At 39.0% G+C, this 24,714-nt stretch overlaps 1 long non-coding RNA gene across 2 annotated transcripts in view; it reads right to left on the reverse strand.

Moving 5' to 3' along the window:
- Positions 1–913: 913 nt before the first annotated feature.
- The window catches only part of LOC131499492 (uncharacterized), a 95,408-nt gene continuing 71,607 nt past the window's right edge, over positions 914–24,714 (reverse strand). For both annotated transcript variants that reach the window (XR_009255912.1, XR_009255913.1), the window contains 2 exons: positions 10,894–10,996; positions 914–1,026 (listed from right to left, as the gene is read on the reverse strand). This is a non-coding gene — a long non-coding RNA (uncharacterized LOC131499492). The remainder of the gene's footprint in view (positions 1,027–10,893; positions 10,997–24,714) is intronic.

The following is a 24,714-nucleotide window of genomic DNA, read 5'->3' on the forward strand; positions in this document are numbered from 1 at the left end:
CAAGGTGCACGGGGGGGGGGGGGGAGGGGCAGGCTCACTTTGCTTTTCCTTCAGGGATCTGCTTCGGGAGGGGCTCTGTGGCACCGGGACAGAGTCAGACCCACCAGAGGGATGGATCCACTGAAGCACAGCTTTGGGTGTTTGCGCAGTGCAAGTTCCCTGGCAGGAACTGGTTCCCTTTGGGATTTTGGCTGGGGAATGGGCGAGGGAGATGGCGCTGGTGAGCACCTTATTCCCCACCAAGCTGAGCTCTGTGTCCGGGGCTCAACAACTCTCCCTCCCATTGTCCTCCAGCCCTCCTGCTCTCCAAGCAGAGCTGTTAGCTTATAACCTTCCAGATGTTAAGTCCCATTTGCTGTCCTAACACACTCCTTCTTGCCCTTCCGCTTTTGTAAGCCAGACTCGGGGCTCTGCTTGGCTGGTGGGCTGCCCCTCCACCCCGGCTCCCTTCCGCCAGTCCGTGTAATGTGCACCGCCTCTCCGCCCTTCCTACCCTCTTCCGTGGGCTTCTCGTCTATACTTGGCTCTGGAGAATCTGTTCTGCTAGTCTTCTGGTGGTTTTCTGGGTTATTTAGGCAGGTGTGGGTGGAATCTAAGTGATCAGAAGGACGTGGTGAGCCCAGCGTCCTCCTACACCGCCATCTTCCTAGAGTCTCAGGTTCTTTTCTAATCTTATTTCTACTTTATAGAAAATCTGGAAAATAAAGTTCCTGGTGGTTGAGTGACTTTCCTGAAGCTTAGTAAGAAAGCCAGACTCATGTACTCCCAGGACTTAACACATCACCTTTACTTCTAAAGATAACTTGCTTCCTGGCTCCCATATCTCTTTGGAAAGGTACCACCCACCCACCTCCCTACCCTCAAGCCACACACACATACACACCAGCTATCTGATTCTGCTTTCTAAACTTCCCTTTGATCTCTCTTTTATATCCTTTCCCATTGTCATCAGTTCACACCTGCATCACCACGTCAGGCAACCTGGCCTCTTCTTTTCCTTATGCAGTCCATTCTGTATACCACGGCCTAAGGGAGTCAGAGAAGGAAAAGGTAGGAAAGAAATATGTCTCACAGACTTTTAGAGGAAGTGAGTTTAGAGACCTCCTAGTTTCACCATCATCCAGATGAAGAAACAAAGCCTAAAGGTGAAAGTGCTCTTTTAAAATTCATATAGGCTACAAATAGGGGAGCCAGTCAAACTTAGGTCTTCTCAAGCCTAACCCATGTACTATTTTTAAAAAATCATACAGCTGAATGTAGGATTCAGCTTGTCAAAAACTAGTCATAATTTCTTGCTACTTTCAAATAAAAACATTGCAAATAACGAGCATTTGATGCTAATCTCAAAGTCCTCAGTACCACCTGAGTAAGATGATAAGTTATCTTTAAGGAAAACTTGGACACACAGTAAACACTTGCTGAATTTAAAACAAGCAGTACAACATTTAGACAACTAAGCTGTTCATAGACAAACAGGCATGAATGACCTTGGTTCTCTTCAAGCTGCCCTTCCCATGGGTTGAAATCTCTAATTAACTCTTAGCTGATCATTTTTTATCCAGGAAAAAATCCATTAAGTATCTCCTTTATGTCCATTAAGCTATCCAGTTTGGCGTAACATCGAAACCAAATTTTTGTTCTCTTGAAATGTCCGTGTCCAGAGATGGATTTATTTTTACTATGAAACATGACATTCCACTTGGCCCTAATTCTCTGGCACTATACTTCTTTGGATACATTGTTACCAAATATTTTGTTGGTTATATAATAACAACATTGGAACCCAGTTCATAATCAGTCATGAAAAATTGTGTTCAGCTCATGAAATAAAAATCAGCAATCCTTGGAATTGTGGCCAAATACTTCTATTAGCTTCCTAGGCATTTGGGGGTTGGGGATATGCTCTAAGAGTTCATGAAAAGACATAGAGGCAAAAATGATGATTTCTTCTCCCCTGGAAGTACTCTGGCTCCTCTCCACCTTTGTAATATGTGCACAGCCACTATTTTTAAAATACAATTGGAATGCAAAGATGGCAGGTTAGGTTTGCATTCAGTTGAAAGAAGGTTTCCCTTGGGGTGTATCTACATTGTTATTTAATTCTCTCTGACCACAGTTGTCTGCTATTTTCACTCTACATATTGCCAAAAGAAGATGAGTTTATATGTGGATAAAACAAAGTAGGCAACTAAGCATCGGTTTCCAACATAGAACCCTAGATTCAAGTCTTGGCTCTGCCCCATACTGGCAAGTTATTCAATCTCATGGATTTTTAAAAGATTCAATAAATTACATATGTAAAGCTTTTATTAAAATAAACCTGACCAGAACAGATTTCCACTAAATGCATCTCTCCTTAGAATCCTTATCATTGTTGTCATTTTATGGGTTTTCCTGAGTTAATATTTAATTAATGTTTTTTTTTCTATAGCAGATATTTTCAGGGCCCCACCTATATCCCTCTCATTCTATGATTTTAGGGAATTCAGCCAACTTCTGTATCTCAGGTTCTGAGAGCTTTTCTTGGAAACTGAAGGCTACTATGCAGCAGGCTGAAGTGCCAAGGAATTAACAGCCTCTGCCAGAAGCTCTCAACCAATGATCCTCTAAAATTGGTATATAAATACCCTAGCTCCCTTTCCCTTGGGAGGAATAATCCTGAGCTGTGTGTTTTACATATTTTCTCAGTCTCTTATAGGTTTAAGCTTCAGTTCACTGTGTTGTTTAGTATGGCATCTGGCTTAATAGAACACCCTTTGCTGATTGTCTTCCCTTCCCTATATCTCCTGTCTACTCCTCTGTTTCCTGAACCTCCAAAATAAACTATTGGCACTGGAATCCTTGTCTCAGTATTTGCTTCTGAGGCATCCCACACTAAGATAGCCTCTTTCTTAAGACAGTAAGTCTATGATGTGTCTGGTAATAGATGCTTAGTCAATAAGTGAGGAAACAAGGAAGAAAGCATTTATTATTAATTATTATTATTATTATTATCATTTTTGCCAGTGTTGTTATTCAGTGTAAAATACAAAGCCCACCCTTCACTGAGCAGACTCAGCAATACATCCGATTCTTGAACAAAATCACGTTCTGGGGCCTTTGTATTTCAGATAAGGAAAATGAGAAAAAACTTGGGAATCAGGTTCTTTGGGGAAAGGCTGCCAGATGAGAGGTAATGTCTGCCCTTTTTTTCTGTCTGAGTCAGGACTCCAAAGGCTGAGATGATTTGCTCTTTAGTGTGAAATCCTCCAAGGTTGTCAGTTCTGTGACAGACATTTAACAAGACTTCAGAAAGCAGAGACCTCAGCCAGCACACAGTCTCAAGGAGGTAACTCAGAATTAAAGTCAAATCAACAAGCCACTCCTATAATTGAGGCTGAAAGTGGGAGAAGCTGTAGATATAGTTTGTGGCATAAAGGACAGGCATGTCACCTCAGGAAAAAGTCAAGTCAAGTCAGGATGTCACCTACCACTGCTGGATATGCAGAGATTTTAATGAAACATTCTTGGGATTAATCTGCAACAAGGCCTACCTACCCAGCTCCTGACAGGAGGCAATTTATAGCTTAAAGAGATGTCACCTACTTTAATAGGCTTCAAATCTCACCTTAAAATCACTGACTCCTTACAGGGTTCAGTTTTCAGTACTTCACCTACTTGCCTGCCCATTTCACCTCATTCAGGAATAGGATCGGAGAGCAAAAGAATAAAAAATCCCTTAAGCTTAAAGGCTGAAAAGGACCTTATTAGGCAAAGAACCACAAAATCAAATGTCTATACAATCCAGCAGGGAGGATAAATGGAAGAAGTGGCTGGTCAGGCTCTGTCAGGATATGGAGAATACCTGCTGAGTTCAAGGGAGCAACCACTTTTCAACCACAAGAAATTGTTGCCAGGCAGAAGTTCAGAACCAGTGTGTCCAGATATTTTTTTTTCCAAGACAAGCTGTATATCCAGGTTTATAAATTAAATGTTCCCCTGTACTTAAGTATTGGTAACTAATTTAATATTTTAACTATAATAAAAACAAATGATAATAATAAAGAATAACAAAATTACTATACAGGTAAGGCTGGTAGTCATCTGGCACTCACCAGCTCTGCTGTAAGGGTTGTCAAAATAGTGACATCCTTACATTTGAATTGGTAAGTAGTCATTATCCCAGGTCCTCCAAATGACTCCCACCACAACCCTGGGCTCCCTGGTCTGCCCCACAAACCTCAGTGTGTTCCATCATCTGGTAACTAAAGGATTAGTCAACAAATTCTAACCAACAAATCACCTCAAGAATCTTATTTCACCATCACGGCCAGCATCTTCTTGATGACCCGCATTTGCATACGTGTGAAGTATTTTTAATATTGCCTCTGTACAGCTCAAAGAGAACACATATGCCAGGAATATTAATCCTGTAGGAAACCTTTTTGGAACCACTGATTTATTCCAATTACCCTTATTTGATAGTTGGGGAAACAAAGTTTGACACAGAAAATGCTATGTAATTAAAGTTATGAAGCAGGGTGCCTGGGTGACTCAGATGACTAAGTGTCATACTCTTGATAACAGCTCAGGTCCTGATCCACCAGTAGTGAGATTGAGGCCCCTCATCGGGCTCTGCACTGACAGCATGGATCCTGCTTGAGATTCTCTCTCTCTCTCTCTCTCTCTCTCTCTCTCTCTCTCTGTTTTGAATAAATAAATAAGCAAGCAAACAAATAACAAACATTAAAAAAATAAAGTTATGAAGCAAATCACGGAGACCCTGTTAGGAATCCAAGACTCCAAGCTCATAAGCCAAGGTTCTGTCCTCTTCATAAGTAGCTACCAAACATATGGAGGGTATGGATTGTTAAAAGCACAGATTTCTCTTAACTCTTAACTATAGAGAACAAACTGATGGCTACCAGAGGGGAAGTGGATGGGGGGATGGGTGAAATAGGTGATGAGGATTAAAGACTACACTTTTCATGATGAACACTGAGTAATGTACAGAATTGTTGAATTGTTATATTGTACACCTTAAATTAATATAACACTGTATGTTAACTATATTGGAATCTAAAAGCTTAATTAAAAAGTGGAAAAAAATAAAAACACAGATTTCTTTTCTGCACACCATCCGTGCCAAAACTCTGGAGTTGACCCAGGCATGAGTACTTTTCAAAAATGCCTCAGATAATTCTGATCAACTGAAAAACATTGCTGCAAACTGTACCATTGGAATACCAATAAACTTTAACCACCTAACTTCCTCTGTGGGACAGATTTGGAAAGAAAGGGGAAATCTATATGGACATATTATTTAAATAGCTCTAATCACAATCTCACATAGAAGACATGCATATATATGTTGTGAGGGAGTGGTTTCTTCCCAAGCCACTTAGATCTGTCTTATTGTCATCATACTGAAGGGAAGAAAATTGAAAGAGGAAAATTTCTGATATTGATAATAATTGAGCACCAGAGGAATGGAGATAACATGAGCACCAGTACAGAACAGACAAATTTCAGCGCTGTCACTTACTAGTTATACATCTTCAGATACCTCACTTAAGGTTTTTGGGTCTCAAATTCTCCATCTGTCAAATGGAGACAGCAATACCTACTAGGCAAAATAATAACAGGTTCCAGAGATAAATCAGTCAATTCTGGATTGCCCTGGCTGTAGATTCCTCAGTGACAATGAGAGCCTCATCCAGAGACCCAAGTGAATGTGCAACTTCTGCTCTGCCCACAGGAGTAACAGTACAGTCCAGTGCACAATGCACAAGTCCAATCACAATTTGAAGGACAGCCAATGCCTTTGTGGTACCTTCACACCTCTGATGCTCACGCTGATAAGTCTAGCTCAGGTGTCAACAATTGACCCTAGGGTTTTGTTAGCAGTGATGTGGACTTACCTATGAAAGTCTGCTGGCATACCCCATATATAACTTTAGAGCTTCCTTTAGTCATAAGGCACTTTGCACAGTACCTGACACATAGGGGCAATCATGATGGCCATGATTATGATAGTAAGGTATGGCCCAGTGATTTAGAATCCCACTCTAAAGCCAGATAGTCCAAGGTTCAGCTGTGTGATTTTGGATATTATTTCCAAATATCTCTAAGTATCAAATCATCACCACTGAAATGAAAGCAATGATGGTATCTCCTATATTGCATTATTACAAGAATTAAATGAGCTAATATAGTAAAGGATTTAGCTTGGTGCCTGGCATACAATAGATGTTCACCAAACATTCCTTTTGATGATAACACTGTTAGTATTAATTTCAGCATTCAACCTCAAGTTTGAGAGACCCTTGACAATAGCATGTAAGATTTGGTGCTAAAACTAGCAGCCTGTAACAGGCTCTCATGGCCTGATGAGAGGCCTGCACAGAGCAGTGCCCCATCTGGCCCCATGCAGAGCACACAGGTACTGAGAAATTTAAGAGCCTCCTTCAAGTCTCTGCGTTCAGCACATGGGTGTTTGTAATACAGCCTCAGCCCATAGTTATCAACAGACCTCTCTCAGTCTCAAACCCTCCTGCCAGAGAGGCTGCTAGAAACCCATCCAAGCACAGGCAGCCCTGATCCTGCATCTTGATAGAGTGAGACCAAGGAGAAATGGCGAGAGATCTCAAGCTTCTGGTAGCCTAGGAGACTCAAGGAAATACCATCCACAGATCCAAGATCTCCACTCATCTCTTCTGGAAAGATCCCCACAATAGGTTATTTAGGCAAGCAAACACCTAACTCAGGATTCCAAGACAGACAGCCTTCATGTTATTTGATCTAAAATTCTAATCTCCCCTGAGAGCTCCAAGATGCAGCACGAGGCCCAGTAACAAGGAGACAAGCTGCCAAAGAAAGAACACCTAGAGTCAGAGCCCAGCTCTAGTATATCCTCAATGTGTCATTGTAAGAACCAAAGAGATGTGACTGCTATAGAGTATAAATCAGAATAGTCATTATTAACATTTATTATCATTACACATGCTATGAATTTTCCATCACAAAGCTCAGTGTGCAAAAATTTAACTTTCTATAACTGAACTCAGTTTTGGGGTTAAATTCCATTTTGCCTGGTGCATAAACTTAACCTAGCTACTTCTAGATACACTAATTCTCTCCCAGCTAAATTCAGACATTTCAGGGTGAAGAGTCAGTGTTTTCTCCTGCCCACTCCTTTTTCTGGATTGGAGATCTCAGATCTCAGATATCCCAGGGTAAAGGTGAAGGACAGGGCAATTGTTCTCATTAAATCTTGGAATGGCAGAGGCAGTGGATCCACAGGGACTCTGACATCCACATGTCTCCTTCAGACCCAAAAGCTCTCTCCTGGCTATTTCCAAACTCAGATTCAGAAGTTCTTTTCCTTGCCACTTATTGAGGGCTGTCTAAGACACTTTGGTAACTAGAAACAGAGCACCATCTATTTGTTCCTACAGCCAAGTATTATTGCACCAAATTGAGGTAGAAATGCTTTTGGTATCCTCCAGACACATCTGGGAAATGAGCTTAGCTGCCCTCTGTAGCATATCCCTTCAAACCCATTAGAGGTGTCTACAGTCACCAGCCATCTGCAGATATCTTCCAGGTCATAAAGTCATAATCCAAATAGATTTTGTCTCTGTCCTTATGGAGCTAGTGACATAAGACAAAGAGTAAAGCCAACACATAAATGAATATAGGATTACAAATTGAGAAAATGCTATAATGGTAACAAATAGAAGGCAGTGGTGGAAGAAAACAGGGGTGGGAGAGCCTACTTATATAAAGTGATCAGAATCAAGTAAGGCTGTCTGAGGAGCTGATAGATAAGCCGAATGAGACCTGAAGGAAGGGAAGGAGCCCACAGGTGAAAATTAGGGCTAGGGAGAGGTGATGGGGCAGACACTCAGGCATAGAAACAGATATGGTGAAAAGCTACTAAAAAGAATCAAAGCTTGATGTGGTCTTGAAATACAAGGTCAAAGTGGTTGAAACACAGCAGTCTGAAAGTCATGGTGAAGAGTTGGAATTTAACCCAAGTAAAATGTGAAGTCATAGAAACATTCACTTTTAGGTATTTTTTTTATCATTACATTATTTTAACATGGAAAAAATGGATTTTTCTCAACAGAGGCAGTATGGGCATCCCCAGAAGACATTTGGAAACATGTAGGGATATTTTTGGTTGTCACAATGATTTGAGGATACTACTGGGATTTAGGGAGGTTCAGGGATGCTAAACACCCTGCAATGTACAGGACAAGTCTACTCAATGAAGAATTTCTCAGTCAAGTCCTGGTGCTTCTAATGAGATTCAGTGGGGATCTGGCAGCTGTGTGGAGGCAAGAGTGGGGCAAAGACAATCATGGTAGCAGAAACATAATTGGGATTGCAGTGGCACTGTCCAAATGAGAAAAGATGATGACAAGAGTAGGACTGGGGTCCCATAGATCAAGAACAGTGAAAAGGTGGGCAAATATGAGCAGACATCTTAAATTGGGCACACTGTGTTTCTTGTTAAATAAGGCACAGTCCCAGAGTCTTTCTCAACATCACTCCTGGCAGCCATCAGCAATTGTTTTCAGTTAACAACTGAAGCAAACCTATTTGGAAAATACCTGATTTGGATAGTTATTCAGAGATGGAGCAAAGATACAAAGGAAAGAAATAAGGAGTAAGTCTGGAAAAGGATGTTTTTGAATGATGTAATATTCATGCAAACCCATATGCCTAGATGAGATTATTAAATAAAAAGGACAATAGATTTTCCCTCTTTTAGAGGATTCCTCTTGGAAATCCACCAGATTGTTATCTCTCTTTCACTTGTATCCCTACCAAAGCTTCACAGCTGCAATTTGAGTGTTCTTCACAATTAAAAAAAAAAAGCCCCTAAAGGCTTGCCTATCACTCAGAAAATTAGATGCCATGCATAATTAGGTTAATTTGGCATAACATTCATCTGAAATGTGAACATGCTATTAATAATGAAAGCAAACATATGGAGCAAGTGTCCTTACTCTGCTGAGAGAATGTTGTTAAGTTATGAACTCCACACACAAAATATCACTCTGCTTTTCCTATAAAAAGAAAGGTGGCATGATTAAAAATATTTTACAGAGTACTGGAAACTCAGAAGATTCCCCACTCAGGGACTTTATTGCTCTGTAGAAAGAGTTAGGATTCACCCCAATTGATGACCCTAATCTTGGGCAAATTCAGAAACAATACCATTCTGAATCAGTAACACTTACTCTGTCTCCTCTCTACTTCTTGATCAACGCTATCCTGCATCTTTTTGTGGGCAAAGATTACAGATAAGACCCTAGAATGAGGACAACTTTAGTTTTCCATTCATAGAGTTGAAAGGAATATAGTAGGTAGGAAACAGGAGATGTGCAGTTTCCTTGTTAAGAATGCCAGATTCAAAAAAAAAATAAATAAATAAAAAATAAAAAAATAAAAAAATAAAAAAAAAAAAGAAAGGGGCGCCTGGGTGGCGCAGTCGGTTAAGCGTCCGACTTCAGCCAGGTCACGATCTCGAGGTCCGTGAGTTCGAGCCCCGCGTCAGGCTCTGGGCTGATGGCTCGGAGCCTGGAGCCTGCTTCCGGTTCTGTGTCTCCCTCTCTCTCTGCCCCTCCCCCATTCATGCTCTGTCTCTCTCTGTCCCAAAAATAAATAAAAAACGTTGAAAAAAAATTAAAAAAAAAAAAAAAAGAATGCCAGATTCATTAGGATCTCTACCAACTGCAGCTTTGTCACACCACAAAGGTTCCTGCACATCATGACACATCTTGGAGGCTTGCTGCCCTCTTCCCTAGGCAATGTGGCACTGTGATGCACATTCACAGGTATAAGTACTCATGTGAAAATTTAGATAAGGAAAGTATTTAAAACAAGCCTACCTGAATCCAAGATATGGAAAATAGATCACACAGGTATGATACAGTGGGAAAACAAACTGTGTTCTCTCTCTAGTCCCCCTGATTAATCCACTATGGCAATTGGGTCTATCTTTCATACTAAATGACCTGAGAAGGTTTGTTCACTACAAACCAGACTTTCTTTAAAGTTCTCTAAAGGATGCTGTCATCAAGAAAGCTTCCTTAATTATGTTCAATCATAAAAGAAAATGGAATGGAGAATCTATGCATTAAAAGGCAGTCTTTCAATGAGTCTTGACTAGTAGATATTAAAGACATGATGCTGGACATGTTTCTGAACCAAAGCTAAGAGCAGGACCCCTGGCACTAGAGATGGGCCCAAGGTCCTGCTGGTCACAGATTGGTATCTAACCAAGCATTCCTTTGATTATTGAAGCAAAAAAAAAAAAAAAAAAAAAAAAAAAAAAAGAAAGAAAGAAAGAAAAAGGTTTAAATGGGCAAGCTGCTCAAGTCCCCACATATTTCTGGCTGGTAGCATCATATATCTGCCTAGTACAAGATCTGAAATTGACCTTCAATCTGAATTATTCCTGCCATTATCCAAAGCTAGCTTGTGGAAATTTACATAAGTTATTTTGCTATTCCAAATATATTTGGAAACTTAATTCTTTCTAGAATCACTTATAAAGTTATAGCAGATACTGTTGATGGCTTCAATTCCCTCAGTTCACTTGAGGTCACCTGAAGCTGTGACAGATGGCTCCAAAATGGTGACAGCTTCTTGCCTCAAAAATTTGCACCTCTTAGTGTCTTCCTAAGGACTTTCTCCAGCAACACCAGAGCTAACTCCACTAAGTGCGAGTGTAAACTGGAACTGGCAGAGCACAAGGGATAATCCTCAACCAATAGAGATAGAAGGGAATAAATGCTTCAATTTCCCTGCCTTCTGGTGGACAACTTCAGATGTATTCCATACAGTTTCTTTCAGGGCTTTTGGTCAGATGGATCTCCAGTAAGCCATTCATTTACATACATTTTATGGGTTTTTTTCCCTCCTCTGTCTCACTTTTCCCAGTCACTCATTTGTGCTTCCTGGATAGTCCTTAAATTGGAGTTTGCTTCTGCAGGAAACCAAACTAAGACAAAAACAAGTAGTTTTAATCATTCCCTAAATTATATGGTTTATAATATAGTACTTCCTTACATATTTTCTGAAATATATGTATGTTTTTATATGCAGGTATGCACATCAAAGTTTTTAGCGAATAAGATCAAATTGTGATAAACACAAAAATACACCACACAGGTCCTCTGTAAAGAGGGAGCCTTTTCCCCCAGATACTGGAAGTCAGTATCTGTCAGTATCTGTCAGTATCCTCCAGCTGTCAGTCCACTCAAAGAATGCTCACATGTAGTGTGCACCTAGCTCCTGAGTGAGTTCAACACCCGTATTGGGGCCTTGGTATTTGGGATAGAAGAGATCATAGAGAAGAAAACCAATGGAAAGCCATTGAAACTGTCCCCCATCCCTAGCCAAAAGATTAACTCTAAAACAATAGCACATTTCAAGGGTAGTTGGGAAGGTGATATTGGCCTAAAAGATCCTAACAATGCAGGGAAAAACAGAAAGAAAAAAAATGAGGAAAAAATGAAGAAGTTCAGAAACACATAGCACAACATCATACATACGAACATAAACATAAGAGAAATCACAGGAGAAGAAAGAAAGGCAGCAAGAATATTTGAAAACATAATAATCAAAAACTTCCCAAATTGTATGAAAACCTTTTCTCTATACATCTGTGGAACTCAATAAACTCTTACAGGATAAAACCAAAGAAGTCCACACCTATACACATTATAGTCAAATTATAGAAAAAAAAGAGTATATAAATAGTCTCAAGTGGGCCTGGTGATTTAATATATAATAGAGATGACATTTCAATTCACTGAGGAAATCTGGATTGTTCAGTTAACACCACTGGGCCATCAGATTAGTGATCTAGAAAAAATAAATAAATTGTATCCCTCACTCATTAATTTTTTCCAAAATAAATTCTTAATTGATGAAATATTTACAAAATATTTCAAAAATATTTGAAATATTTACAAAAAAATGAAACCATAAAAACACTAGGAAGAGGTTCTGGTCCAACATGGTAACATAGAGGGCTTCTGAGCTTCCCTCCTCTCATGCACACAACAAATCTACAACTACACATGGAGAAATTCCCTTTGAAAGAAATCTAGAAACTAACTGAGCAATTGTTATGGATTAGATGAACTACTCCCCACGCAGCAATATATAATCAGGAGGGAACCCACAACTCCCAACTACTCCTTGAAGAGCAAAGGTTTGGACCCAATATCTAGCACCCTAACTTTTAAAACTTACACCTGAAGGACAGGTCCCCAGAATACCTAGCTCTGAAAACAAATGAAGCTTGCACCCATGATACTCATAAGACTGTAACAAAGGAACCATTTTTAAGAAGATCATGAAGACTAGCTTTGGCTATACCCTCCCCCCCCCCCCCCAATCCAGGGCTCAGCCTACAAGGAGCAGACAGACATACCCATTTCCCAATCTTTCCTGAAAGAGGGCTATTTTGACATAGCTTTATTTGCATACTTCAAAAGCTACTTCAGGGTCAGGCTTCTTATTTAGCACGCATCATCTAAGAGCTGACTGCAATTCTCCTGAGAGATTGAGGAGGCCAGTGGATGCCATCTCCACATTCCCCCAGTGGCCCACTTCAGGTCACTGATGTCTCCCTGGAAGGAGTTTGTGCACATGTCTGGTGCCCCAAAATTAAAAGACAACCTTTGTAATGGGAGAAAATATTTGCAAATTATATATCTGATAGAGGGTTAATATCCAAATAGATAAAGAACTCATGCAATTGAACAGCCAAAAAAAAAAAACCCAATTAAAAAATGGGCAGAGAAACTGAATAGACATTTTTCCAAAGAAGACATACAGATGGCCAACAAGTATATGAAAAGGTTCTCAACATCACTAATAATCGTCAGGGAAATTCAAATAAAAACCACAATGAGATATCACTCTTTATCTGTTAGGATAGCTATTATCAAAAAGATAAGAAATAATAAAGAGGGGATGTGGAGAAAAGGGAGCCTTCATGCACTGTTGGTGGGAATTTAAATTTGTGCAACTACTGTGAAAACATCATGGAGGTTCTTTAAAAATTTAAAAATAGAACTACCATATGATCCAAGATTCCACTACTGGCATCCACTTAAAGATAATGAACACCCTAGTTTGAAAAGATAAGTGCATCCCTATGTTTATTGCAGCATTATTTACAGTAGAAAAGATATGGAAGCAACCAAAGTATCCATCAATAGATAAATGGATAAAGAAGATGTGGTGTATGTATACAGTGGAATATTACTCAACCATAAAAAGGAGGTCTTTCCATTTACAACAACATGGATGGACCTACAGGGTATTATGCTAAGTGAAATTACACAATCAGAGAAAGACAAATGCCATATGACTTCACTTATATGTGGAATTAAAATAAATAAATAAATAAACAAGCAAACAAAACAGACTCATGAATACAGAAAACAAACTGATGGTTGCCAAAGGAGAAGGATGAGTAAAATAGGTGAAGGGGATTAAGAGATGCAATATTCCAGTTATACAATAAATAAGTCATGGAGATGAAAAGTACAGCATAGGAATATAGTCAATAATATTGTAATAACATTGTATGGTGACTATAGTTATCATGGTGAGCATTGAATAATATATGGAACTGTCAAGTCAGTATGTTGTACACCTGAAATTAATATATTATTGTAACATTATAACATTGTCTACTATACCTCAAAAATACAAAGAAAAGATAGAACATCAAATTTTAAAATTATACTTGTAAGGTGAAATAATTTTTGTAAATTCCAAAAATACTTAATAATTATTAAATAAAAATAAGTGTATATGTAGTAGAAGTATAAAAGTTTGAACAAAAGGAATAGTGATTTTCTCTTAGGAGGAAAAGAGAGGAATCTGATAGGATGAGTGATTTAAATTGTATATGAAATGATTTACTACCAAAAAAAGAAAAAAGAAAAAATGTCCATTGTTAAATATTGAAGTTAAATATAGTGTTAATCATACAATTAAAAAAAAAACACATTGAGATACCACCCCATCCATTTTAGAATGGCTATTACCAAAAACACAAGAAATAAGTGTTGGAGAGAATGTAGAGAAAAGGGAAAACTTGTGTTGTGTTTGTGGGAATGTAAATTGGTGCAGCCACTATGGAAAACAGTGTGGAGCTTCTTCAAAACATTAAAAATAGAACTACCATATATCCAGTAATCCCACTTCCAAGTAAATATCCAAAGGAAATGAAAAGAGGATATCCAAAAGATCTGCTCTCCCATGTTTATTGCAGTGTTATTCACAGTAGCCAAGATATGGAAACAATATATTCCCACTATATTTATATATATAATATATTTAAATAACTTATAGATATAGATATACACACTATATGATGGAATATTATTTAGCCATGAGAAAGAAGAAAATTCTGCTATTTGGGACAACATGGATGGATCTTTGAAAGCATTATGTCAGAAGTGAAATAAGCTATACAAAGAAAGACAAATATAACAAGCTATCTTATATGTGAAATCCTAAAAATGCTGAACTCAGAAACAGAGAGTAGAAAACCAGTTGCCACAGGCTGGAGGATAAGAGAACAGGACAAGGTTGGTAAAAATGTACAAACTTTCAGCTAGAAGCTGAATGAGGTCTAAGGATCTAATGTAAAATATGTTGACTATAATTGATAACAATTATAAATTAAATTTGCTAAAAGAGTAGAACTTAAATATTCTCACCAAAAAAAAGGAAGAAGAAGAAAAGAAAAAAGACTAATGTGAGGTGATGGATGTGTTAATTAAGTAGATGAGAGAAATTCTTTCAAAATATATAGGCATATCAGATCACCATCATGTACACTTTAAATATCTTACAACTTTATATATCAATTATACCACAATAAAGCTGAAATTTTTAGAAAACAATAGAAAAAAACACAAGTGAAAATATTTATTGTCTTAGAAAAAATCAGTTTTGCCATAAAAACAAAATGTTATGAAGGGAAATACTGTCCATGTTGATTACATTAAATTTTTCAATTTCAGAGTAGCAGAAAGCAAAACCAAAATCAGAAGGGAAAACAAAATATAACTGTAAAATAATTGCAACACGTTAAACACACAGAAGGCTTAATAGATAAATGTGTTAACAAATCAAAAAGAAAGACATTCACAGAGAAAAGAAGAAATAAAATAGCTAACAAATAACAACCATGGTGACTATCACTCATATTTAAAGACAAAGTTAAAATGCAGTCAACACAGGGTGCCTGGGTGACTCGGTTAAGCATCTGACTTGGGCTCAGGTCATGATCTCACAGTTTGTGGGATCTCACATCTGGCTCTGTGCTGGCAGCTTGGAGCCTGGAGCCTGCTTCAGATTCTGTGTCTCTCTCTCAATCTGCCCCTCCGCTGTTCTCATTCTCTCTCTCTTCTCTCTCTCTCTCTCTCTCTCTCTCAAATAAATAAACATTAAAATTTTTTTAAATAAAATTTAAAAATTCAATCAAAGCCATTTTCACATATCAGATTTTGTTTTATCTTCCTTAAATTTATGTCAGAGTAGACAAGGATGTAACTAATTTTTGTGGTCATTGTTTCACAATATATAGATATATCAATCATCACATTGTATACCTTAAACTTACACAATGCTATATGTCAATTACCTCAATAAAGTTGGAGGGGGAAACATTAAAAGATGTAGTAATTAAGACTTACACTGGATGGCAGTTTGGCAATATCCATTAGCATTTTTGCAGTTTATACCCTTTCTCCTAGAATTCCCACATGCAGCTATTTTACCCTGTAGAAACCTTTATACAAAGTGCAAAAGAAATACATCCAATAGGATGTTTATTACAATAAAGTAATAGTGAAAAAAATCAAATACTTAAATTCCCATTAAAGAGTTCAATCAAATTATGGGGTGCCTGGGTAGCTCAGTCAGCTGAGCATCCCACTTCGGCTCAGGTCATGATCTCGCGGTTTGTGAGTTTGAGCCCTGCATGGTGCTCTGTGCTGACAGCTCAGAGCCTGGAACCTGCTTTGGATTCTGTGTCTTCCTCTCTCTCTGCCTCTCCCCTGCTCATATTCTGTCTCTCCCTCTCTCTCAAAAATAAACATTAAAAAAAGAGTTCAATCAAATTATCCATCGTTGATGATGATATTTAACATTATGTTACCTGCAAAGAAAAATTATGTTACCTACATTTAAAACTATATAAACCTGGGGCACCTGGGTGGCTTAGTCGGTTGAGCATCTGACTTCAGCTCAGGTCATAATCTCGCAGTTCATGACATTAAGCCCTGCTTTGGGCTTTGTGCTGACAGCTCAGAGCCTGGAGCCTGCTTTGGATTCCGTGTCTCCCTCTCTCTCTGCTCCTTCCCTGCTTACACTCTGTCTCTCTCTCAAAATAAGTAAACATTTTAAAAAACTATATAAACTTTAAATGCTAATCACAGTATTTGTGTCATAGACTACAAATATGAAAACATTTCTTTTTTGCTAAATTTTATTTAAATCCAAGCTAGTTAACATATAGTGTAGTAATGGTATTAGGAGTAGAATTTAGTGATTCATCACTTACATATAACACCTAGTGCTCATCCCAACAAGTGCCCTCCTTAATGCCCATCACCCATTTAGCCTATCCCCCCAGCCAACATCCCACCAACAACATTTAGTTTGTTCTCTGTATTTAAGAGTTTCTTATGGTTTGGCTCCCTCTCTGTTTTTCTCTTATTTTCCCTTCCTTCCCCCAGGTTTGCCTGTTATGTTTTTTAAATTCCATACATGGGTGAAATCATATGATATTTGTCTTTCTCTGACTGACTTACTTCATTCAGCATAATACACTCTAGTTCCGCCCACATTGTTGCAAATGGTTTAATTCATTTTGATCGCCGAGTAATATTCCATTGGGTATATATACCACATCTTTATCCATTCGTCAGTTGATGGACATTTGGGATCTTTCTATAATTTGACTATTGTTGATAATTCTGCTATAAATATTGGGTCCATGTGTCCCTTTGAATCAGCATTTTTTTATTCTTTGGATAAATATCTAGAAGTGCAATTTCTGTGTCATAGGGTAGTTCTATTTTTTAAAAATTAAAAATAGAAAACATTTCTGTATTAACTTTATACCAAGACTTCATCTCTGAAAGACAGAATGTGCAAAATGTTGCTTAGAAATACTGGGAAACAAGAGTTAGAGAATATCAGAATTGGAAGGGCAATGAGAGATTATCTAGTCCTCTATTTTTTTTAATTTTTCATATGGAAAATTATTACCCAGAAAAGAGAAGTAACTTGCCCACAGTCACAGAGAGATAGAGAAGGTATAAGACCTTGGGTCTACCAGTTTAGTTTTTGCTTATCAGAAAATCATAAGTCTTTTGGGGGCAGGTCCTCTGTCTCCTTTCCCTCTCATCCTCCACGATCCACACAGTGCAATGCACATAGTAGAGCTTTAATGCAAAAATTACAGAAGGAAGAACAAATAGTTAATTTTAAACAGTTGACTGATCATCACCCAATCTGCTTGGGCTGCCAAGACATATAATTTCCCATTATGATCTGTCTGCCCAGTTATTTTAAAGATCAGACCAGATGAATTTCAAGGCATGATGCATCCTTTTCAGCACACTGACTAGAGTCAAATAGTTAAGCTCCTTCAGGCCAAATATCTCCCCACATCTTATTGTAATTTCATAATGCATATTAGGAAGATGTTACCTATAATTTGCTGAACCTTAAGCCCAACATTTGAATTATTTTCTATGAAGCTCAATGTAAATCATTAACCCGGGGCTCAGAAATTTTGCCCCCAATCCTGTGCCTTTTTACTGTAACAAGACCCAGACTAGATATTCTGTTCCTCTTGATGAAATTTTTTTCTGTCTGGTTCTCCCAGAAAAAAATGCTGAGACAAGGATTCAAGAGTAAGAAATTTATTTAGAAGGTAATCTCAGGAAACATAGGGAAGAGAGTAGGAAAGTAAGATAGAGCAGGAAGTAACCAATAAAAGGTGAGTTGAGCTAATTACCACTACAGACAACTAAGGCTTGATTTTTCTGGGGAACTCCAAGAGCCAGTGCAGAACACCATCTTCAGAGTTATCTACCAGAGGGAAAAAGGGACTGGGGCATTTACACACCAACTCAATCCATCCTTCATTGTCACCTATTCCTGGAGGGCATTATCTTGCTCTTCTGGTCTTCCAAAATGTAAGAAGAATAAATTCTGGCCTCCAGAGAAAATGCTCAGGCAGTTGTAAGGCTGTATTAAGATGTTAAGACTCAAGGGAGTATGAGTGAGCCACAGACATTATCTCCTACATATATTTTGTCAGCAAAGAAACAGTTAAATTTCAACTAATAGGGAGGACTGAGTGAGAAGGCATTTAAATCTTGGGACCGGGCTTTAAAGAACTTTAGGTCAAGTCCCCACTCCTAAGATTGTATTTGTTGCCCAAAACGGTTGACCTATACATTCACTGACTTCTTCACATCTCTCAATGCAAAGAGAGACTTAAAAACTGTTTCAAGTTAATCAGAAGTAAAATATTTTGCCATAATAAAATCGCTGTAGGTGGAAATTGGAGGTACTCCATGAAAGAGAGTGTGTGCCTGAGCTCAGAGCTGCCAATGTGCACTTTATTGGTGCTGGGAAGAGGTAATTGAAGCAAAGCAATTCCTCCCTAATCGTGGGTAAATGAGCTTTAGCAGCTACTGCAGGAAGCTAATTATCACCAAGAGACTTTCTGAGCATGCTCCATGGAAGAGACCATCTGTGGTCGTTTCTGAGGATGTGCACCCAGCACTGGGCAGGCTCCACAAAGAGGGTCATGGCACCACTTCTGAGTTCCCCCATCCTTCCCTGACCTCTGTCCCTCCCTTGCACTGTGCAAAAAGTCTCTCTCCCTTGTCACCACTCAACCATGGGGCAGTCAGAGACAATACCATTTCTCAAGGTGGGCACTTCACCTCCAGGGGCTCCAAGTCTTAGTCTGGGAGAGCTGTCACAGAAAAATGGAGCCCTGGAGGAAGAGGAGGAGTACCTGACAGTTCCAAACAGAGAGCAAGGAGGAAATAAAAAATTCATGAACCAAACCAGTGGTTTATAACTCGCCTTACGATGCCAGCTTTGGTCCAAGTGAAGGAGATGAAGGGAAAGGAATGTTAATGGAGCAGCTCTAATTGTTCTTAATGGGTAGGTGGGCGATTCTAGCCACAGGGCTGCTTGGGGTGACAGTCCTTGGCTGATTGATTAGTCACAGTTTTCCATTAAGTTGAAAGGCTCCCTTTTGAACACTGGTCATGCACTTCATTTGAAAGAAAATCTTCTTGGTAGAGAGGAGGAGATAGACATGTGATTTATCGACTGCTCAGGAAGCAGTATATCTGTGCTTCAAACTCCCTGCACATTTTTGCCTGCTGTCTGTGCCTGGTGCACCTCATAAAACAGGAGTCAGGAGCCAGGAAGCAGGAGGAGGCATGGTAAGCAGATTCTGACATTTGATGGAAATTCTGAACCCTCCCATTCTCCACCAATGATATTTTCACAATATGCAGAGGTAATTAGGAGATGGTTGAAGGGGAAAAAAAAACAATAAAAGCATAAAACTTTGCTCTTTAAGAGTAGAAACACCACCAGTCGCATGTGCCAGGGCACATACAACCACTGCTCCCACAGACAGAGAGAGGGTTTTGCCCAAACCCTTCCAAAGGTAAAATAACATGTTTCTTCATGAGGCTCTGCTTTTATAAAGTCCAAGAGGCCTGCAAGATGTAACTCCCCCAAATTGCCATCTGCCACTCTACAAATCTGCCTGCAGATCCCTCCTTTTCCTGCCCTTCCAAAGATGGTATTGGAGGCCTTCTATAAGTGAATCTCAGCAATTCTATGTTCACAATGGTCCCTGATGCTCTGACCACCAAAGCTGTAGTCAAAATGAATTACTTTTGGTCCTTTTAAATAGCCCTACATGTTCTTGTTGTCTCCTCTAACTGGAGTTGTTGATCTCTCAGATCTCCACCTGTGCCAGTGAAGCTCCTCAAGACTCAGCTCAATTGATGTCTCCCCACAAAGCCATTCCAGACCCTCCCCCTGTACCCTCATTGTGCTTCCGTGTCCCTCTTGTGCAGTGGCCAGCAGCCTCTTCTTTGTGTTGTACCTACTGATACACACACAGGTCTCCTCTACTGGGATCCACAGATTCCAGATGCAGGGATCACACCGTTGAACCATGTGGGTGTATGTGTGTAATGTATATGTGTATGCATGTGCACACACACACACACACATATACATACACAATAGGCATTCAATAAGTTATTATACCAACAGATAAATGAATAAACATTTTTCTGAGCTTTCTGGGACATAGCATTCTTTATCTTCACTAAAATTCAATGTACACAGTGGAAACCAGAGGTGGGGACACGAGGATGTGTGGGCAGTCCTAGTAGCCTGAACCCTGGCCCACTTGCCAATGTACTCTGCCAAATAACCATCTTTAATAGGTTCAGTTGATACTTGCCAAAGTCTGGGCTATGTGCTTTACATTCATTATCTTATGTTAACTCTCGCCTCAATTCTGTGAAGATACCACTATTGCCTGTCAGATTAGATTAATTTCCAGATTAGAAACCAACTACAAGGGTTTAAATAAATTTCCTAAGGTGTCAAAACTAGTGTCAGGGCTGGAATCTGAATCAAGGTCCATTTTACTCTACACCTGTGCTTTTAATAATATGATATGCTACTTTTCCTGTTAGCCTTTCCCTTTGATTAATATGTAAGTTTCTCCAAGTTGTTTGGATATTTATAACTCTTTTCTTCATGGGGCTTATCCCTGTACTGAGAAGAAACTTTTTGAAGTTAAAATCATGACATCATTCTAAGTTGCTAAGGGAAGTTACCTTCCCCAGAAACCTATTACTTCTCTCAAGAGCTCCCTATCTCCTTCCTTTAAGCAGGAAATATATGTGAAACAAGACCTTTAATTAGCTCTCACTATTAGCTCCTACATCCTGTAATAATTATCTTTGGCGATGTCATCTTGAATCCCCTGGGTAGCATGGATATTATGGACTATTAGAGGCTGTTCTGAAATCTGGCCGTCAGTCTGATTCATATTAGGCCAATTACTTTAACTAAAATTAAAATTTGTCAAGGATAGTTTGATGATGAGTCTTGGCAGCTAAAGGTAGCCCTTAACGAGCCATGCAGCACTCTTTGGCAGAAGCACAGTGGTTTTATCTCAAGGTGAAGGTCTGGTTGTTAGTGAAAGTACCAGAGATCAAAGGAAAAACTTATCTAGATTTGTAGCCTTGGACAGACTCCCTGGCTCGGTGTCACTGGAATCCACCCAGCCAATAAGTGTCTAGTTCTCTTCTGTGGTACTTGGGGGTCCCCAATAAAGACCAAAGTAGAAAACAATGGATCCAGTGGCCATTGACTTTACAGTTTAGTTGGTATAACAGATCTATTAGTTGCCTACCTAATATCTATTTCCCTCATTTTAACAGATCCCTGGTTTTGTTGGAGCAGCAGAATGATCCGCTACAAATAATTTTTTGGCCAGGCTTTTTTTTGTGAAAGCCAGTCTTATAATACAGTTATGGTTAATGAGACCTAAAGGGACCTTCAGGGTTTCTGGGTAAAAAAAGAAGGTAGATATGGTTACTGTTTTCTTTTATCTCCTCTTCCTTCCTTCTGCTTGGAGTAAGCATGCAATTTCTGGAAGTGTATCTGTTATCTTGAAAACATGAGGTGATAAGCTTAAGGATGAAATCCAACCTAAGAATGGCAGAACAGAGCTGAAGAAGAGGCTGGATTCTTGTACAATCCCTAGGCTGTTCACCTCCAAAATAAGTTGCTGTAGTTAGGTTTTTCTGTAACTTGCTGCTGTAGACATTTCCAGTAGGTACAGTTGAGGGGACAGATGAGGATACATAATTATGCCAAATGAACAGGGAAAATGAAATAGTGTGGTCAGCAGTCCTATCTAAAGACACCTTAAGGCAGTGGCTGAGTGTCAAAAGCAGATAAAAACAATGTGGGCTATCACAATCCTCTCTGCATGTGCCTTTTATAGCAATATTCATTCGTTTATACATTCTCAGTGTATGGGGAATCTGCTATGCTTGTGTTAGACATTGGGTGTGCAATATTATAAATGCAATACAACTGTTCTACGGTTGTTTAAAAACATGAATATTTGTAGATTCTACATCTATAAAGTATACAATGTCCTATTCTGGCCACCCAAGCCAGGTGAGCCCTCTCTACCTAAGCCTCTAAGAAGATTCTTCTCTGATGCTTCGAAATTACCTGTTGTGTGCACTCATCATTGTATTCAGTATAAGAGCAGAACATTCAAGAACAGAAGGGCATTTTGAGTCCACCTATCAAGATCAGTGTGCACCGAAGCAGTAAGTGCTGCAGTTCTCACTATATGTTGCTCAGCCTCATCTTTATTTTCTTTGTCTGATCTTTATGTAATAAATGTATTTCTAAAAATTTATTTTAAATTTATTCACATTTTAGATATGCTATGAGGGTTTACTGTTTTTATTATTTAAATCAATTTTTTCTGAAAAGTGAAAAATTTTTCCCTTAGTAGATCTGATTTTTGAATAATTAGGTATGCAATAGCACTGCTAGGAATTTGCCCAAGGGATACAGGAGTGCTGATGCATAAGAGCACTTGTCCCCCAATGTTTATAGCAGCATTTTCAACAATAGCCAAACTATGGAAAGAGCCTAAATGTCCATCAACTGATGAATGGATAAAGAAATTGTGGTTTGTATACACAATGGAATACTACTTGGCAATGAGAAAGAATGAAATACAGCCTTTTGTAGCAATGTGGATGGAACTGGAGAGTGTTATGCTAAGTGAAATAAGTCATACAGAGAAAGACAGATACCATATGTTTTCACTCTTATGTGGATCCTGAGAAATGTAACAGAAGACCATGGGGGAAGGGAAGGAAAAAAAAAGGGAGGGAGGAAGATAAACCATAAGAGACTCTTAAAAACTGAGACTAAACTGAGGGTTGATGGGAGGTGGGAGAGAGGGGAAAGTGGGTGATGGGCATTGAGGAGGGCACCTGTTGGGATGAGCACTGGGTGTTGTATGGAAACCAATTTGACAATAAATTTCATATTAAAAAATGAATAATTGGGTATCAAATTTTTATGCCAAAAATCTGAAATAATGTCAATAAAGTATTATGAAAAATTCACCTGTGATAAAGTCAATATTGTGGCACCTACACCCACTCTACCTGCAGCCTTCTCTATCTACACTAAAGGGAATTTATCCTTCTAGGTATTTAGACCAAAAAAAATACTATCTTTCTTGACACCTTTCTTTCCTTTACTCCACATGCAATCCCTTAGTAAATACTGTTGATTCCACTTCCAAAATATGCACAGAATCTGGACCCCCACCACCACCTCCCCTGCCACCATGCTAGGCATCTCTCTCCTAAATCATTGCAACAGCCTCTTCACAGATCTCTCTGCTCTTATCATCACCTTCCTACAGTCTCTTATCCACAGAGTGATATGAGTAATCCTTTCATTTTTTCATTTTCTTTTAATTGAAGTATAGTTGACACAAAATGTGACATTAGTTTCAAGTGTACAACATAGTGATTCAACAAGTTTATGCATTGCAGCTCTGCTCGCCACAAGTGTAGCTACCATCTGTCACTATACATTATAATAATACCACTGACTATATTTCCTATATCATATCTTTTATTCTCCTGACTTATTCATTCTGTAACTGGAAGCTCTATCTCCCACACCCCTTCACCCATCTCTCCATCCACCTCCCCCTGGTAACCACCAGTTTGTTCTCTGTATTTATGGGTTTATTTCTGCTTTTTGTTTGCTTGTTTGTTTATTCTGTCCAAGTGATCCTTTTAGGATACAAGTCCAACCAAGGAAGAATTATGCTCAGAACCCTTCACTGGCTCCCATCTCGCTCAGAGTAAAAACCAAAGTTCTCCCAGTATCCAAGGAGGCCCTACCTAATCAGACCATGTCTCTTCCTTCACTGTTGTCCCACGACTCTTCCCTCTTCTCGGCATGCTCCATCAGCACTGGCCAGGAGCTCCTCAAACCTGCCCAGCTCCTTAGGGTCTGTCTACTGGGTGTTAATTCTGTCTGGAATGCTCTTCTCCTTGATATCTTTGGGACTGAATGCTCCTCCTCCTTCACCTCTTTTTTCATGTCATCTTGTGGGATGGACAAGGGCCAGGGTGTGGGGACAAGGTTGGGTAGAAGGGGCTTAAGCATCCTCCACTCTTCTCTTTTTAACCAGAGTAGCTTCAATTTTGTGTGTTTTATACATTGGAGTTTCATGTAAGATTTGGATTGAAAAAAGGATTCCACTGCCTTAACAGAAAGTTTGAAAAAACATCAAATTGAAAAGGGAAATAATGGTAGTTGGGAGATTTGTTAGACATAATTTCTGTAATTCAGATGAGAAATGATAAGGGAGGGACCAGAGTGGTAGTTACGTGAGTGTAAAGAAATGAATCAACTTGAGAAATATGTATGAGGCAAATTCACCAAAAGTGTTACTTGATTGGCTGTGGGGTATAAGAAAGAGTTCAGGACATTCTCAGGCTTCTGAACAGAATTCTGGGTATGTGGTGATCATTTATATAAAGTAGGTGT

The sequence above is a fragment of the Neofelis nebulosa genome, chromosome 17 (assembly GCF_028018385.1).
Source record: "Neofelis nebulosa isolate mNeoNeb1 chromosome 17, mNeoNeb1.pri, whole genome shotgun sequence".
In the NCBI taxonomy this organism is placed as follows: domain Eukaryota; kingdom Metazoa; phylum Chordata; class Mammalia; order Carnivora; family Felidae; genus Neofelis; species Neofelis nebulosa.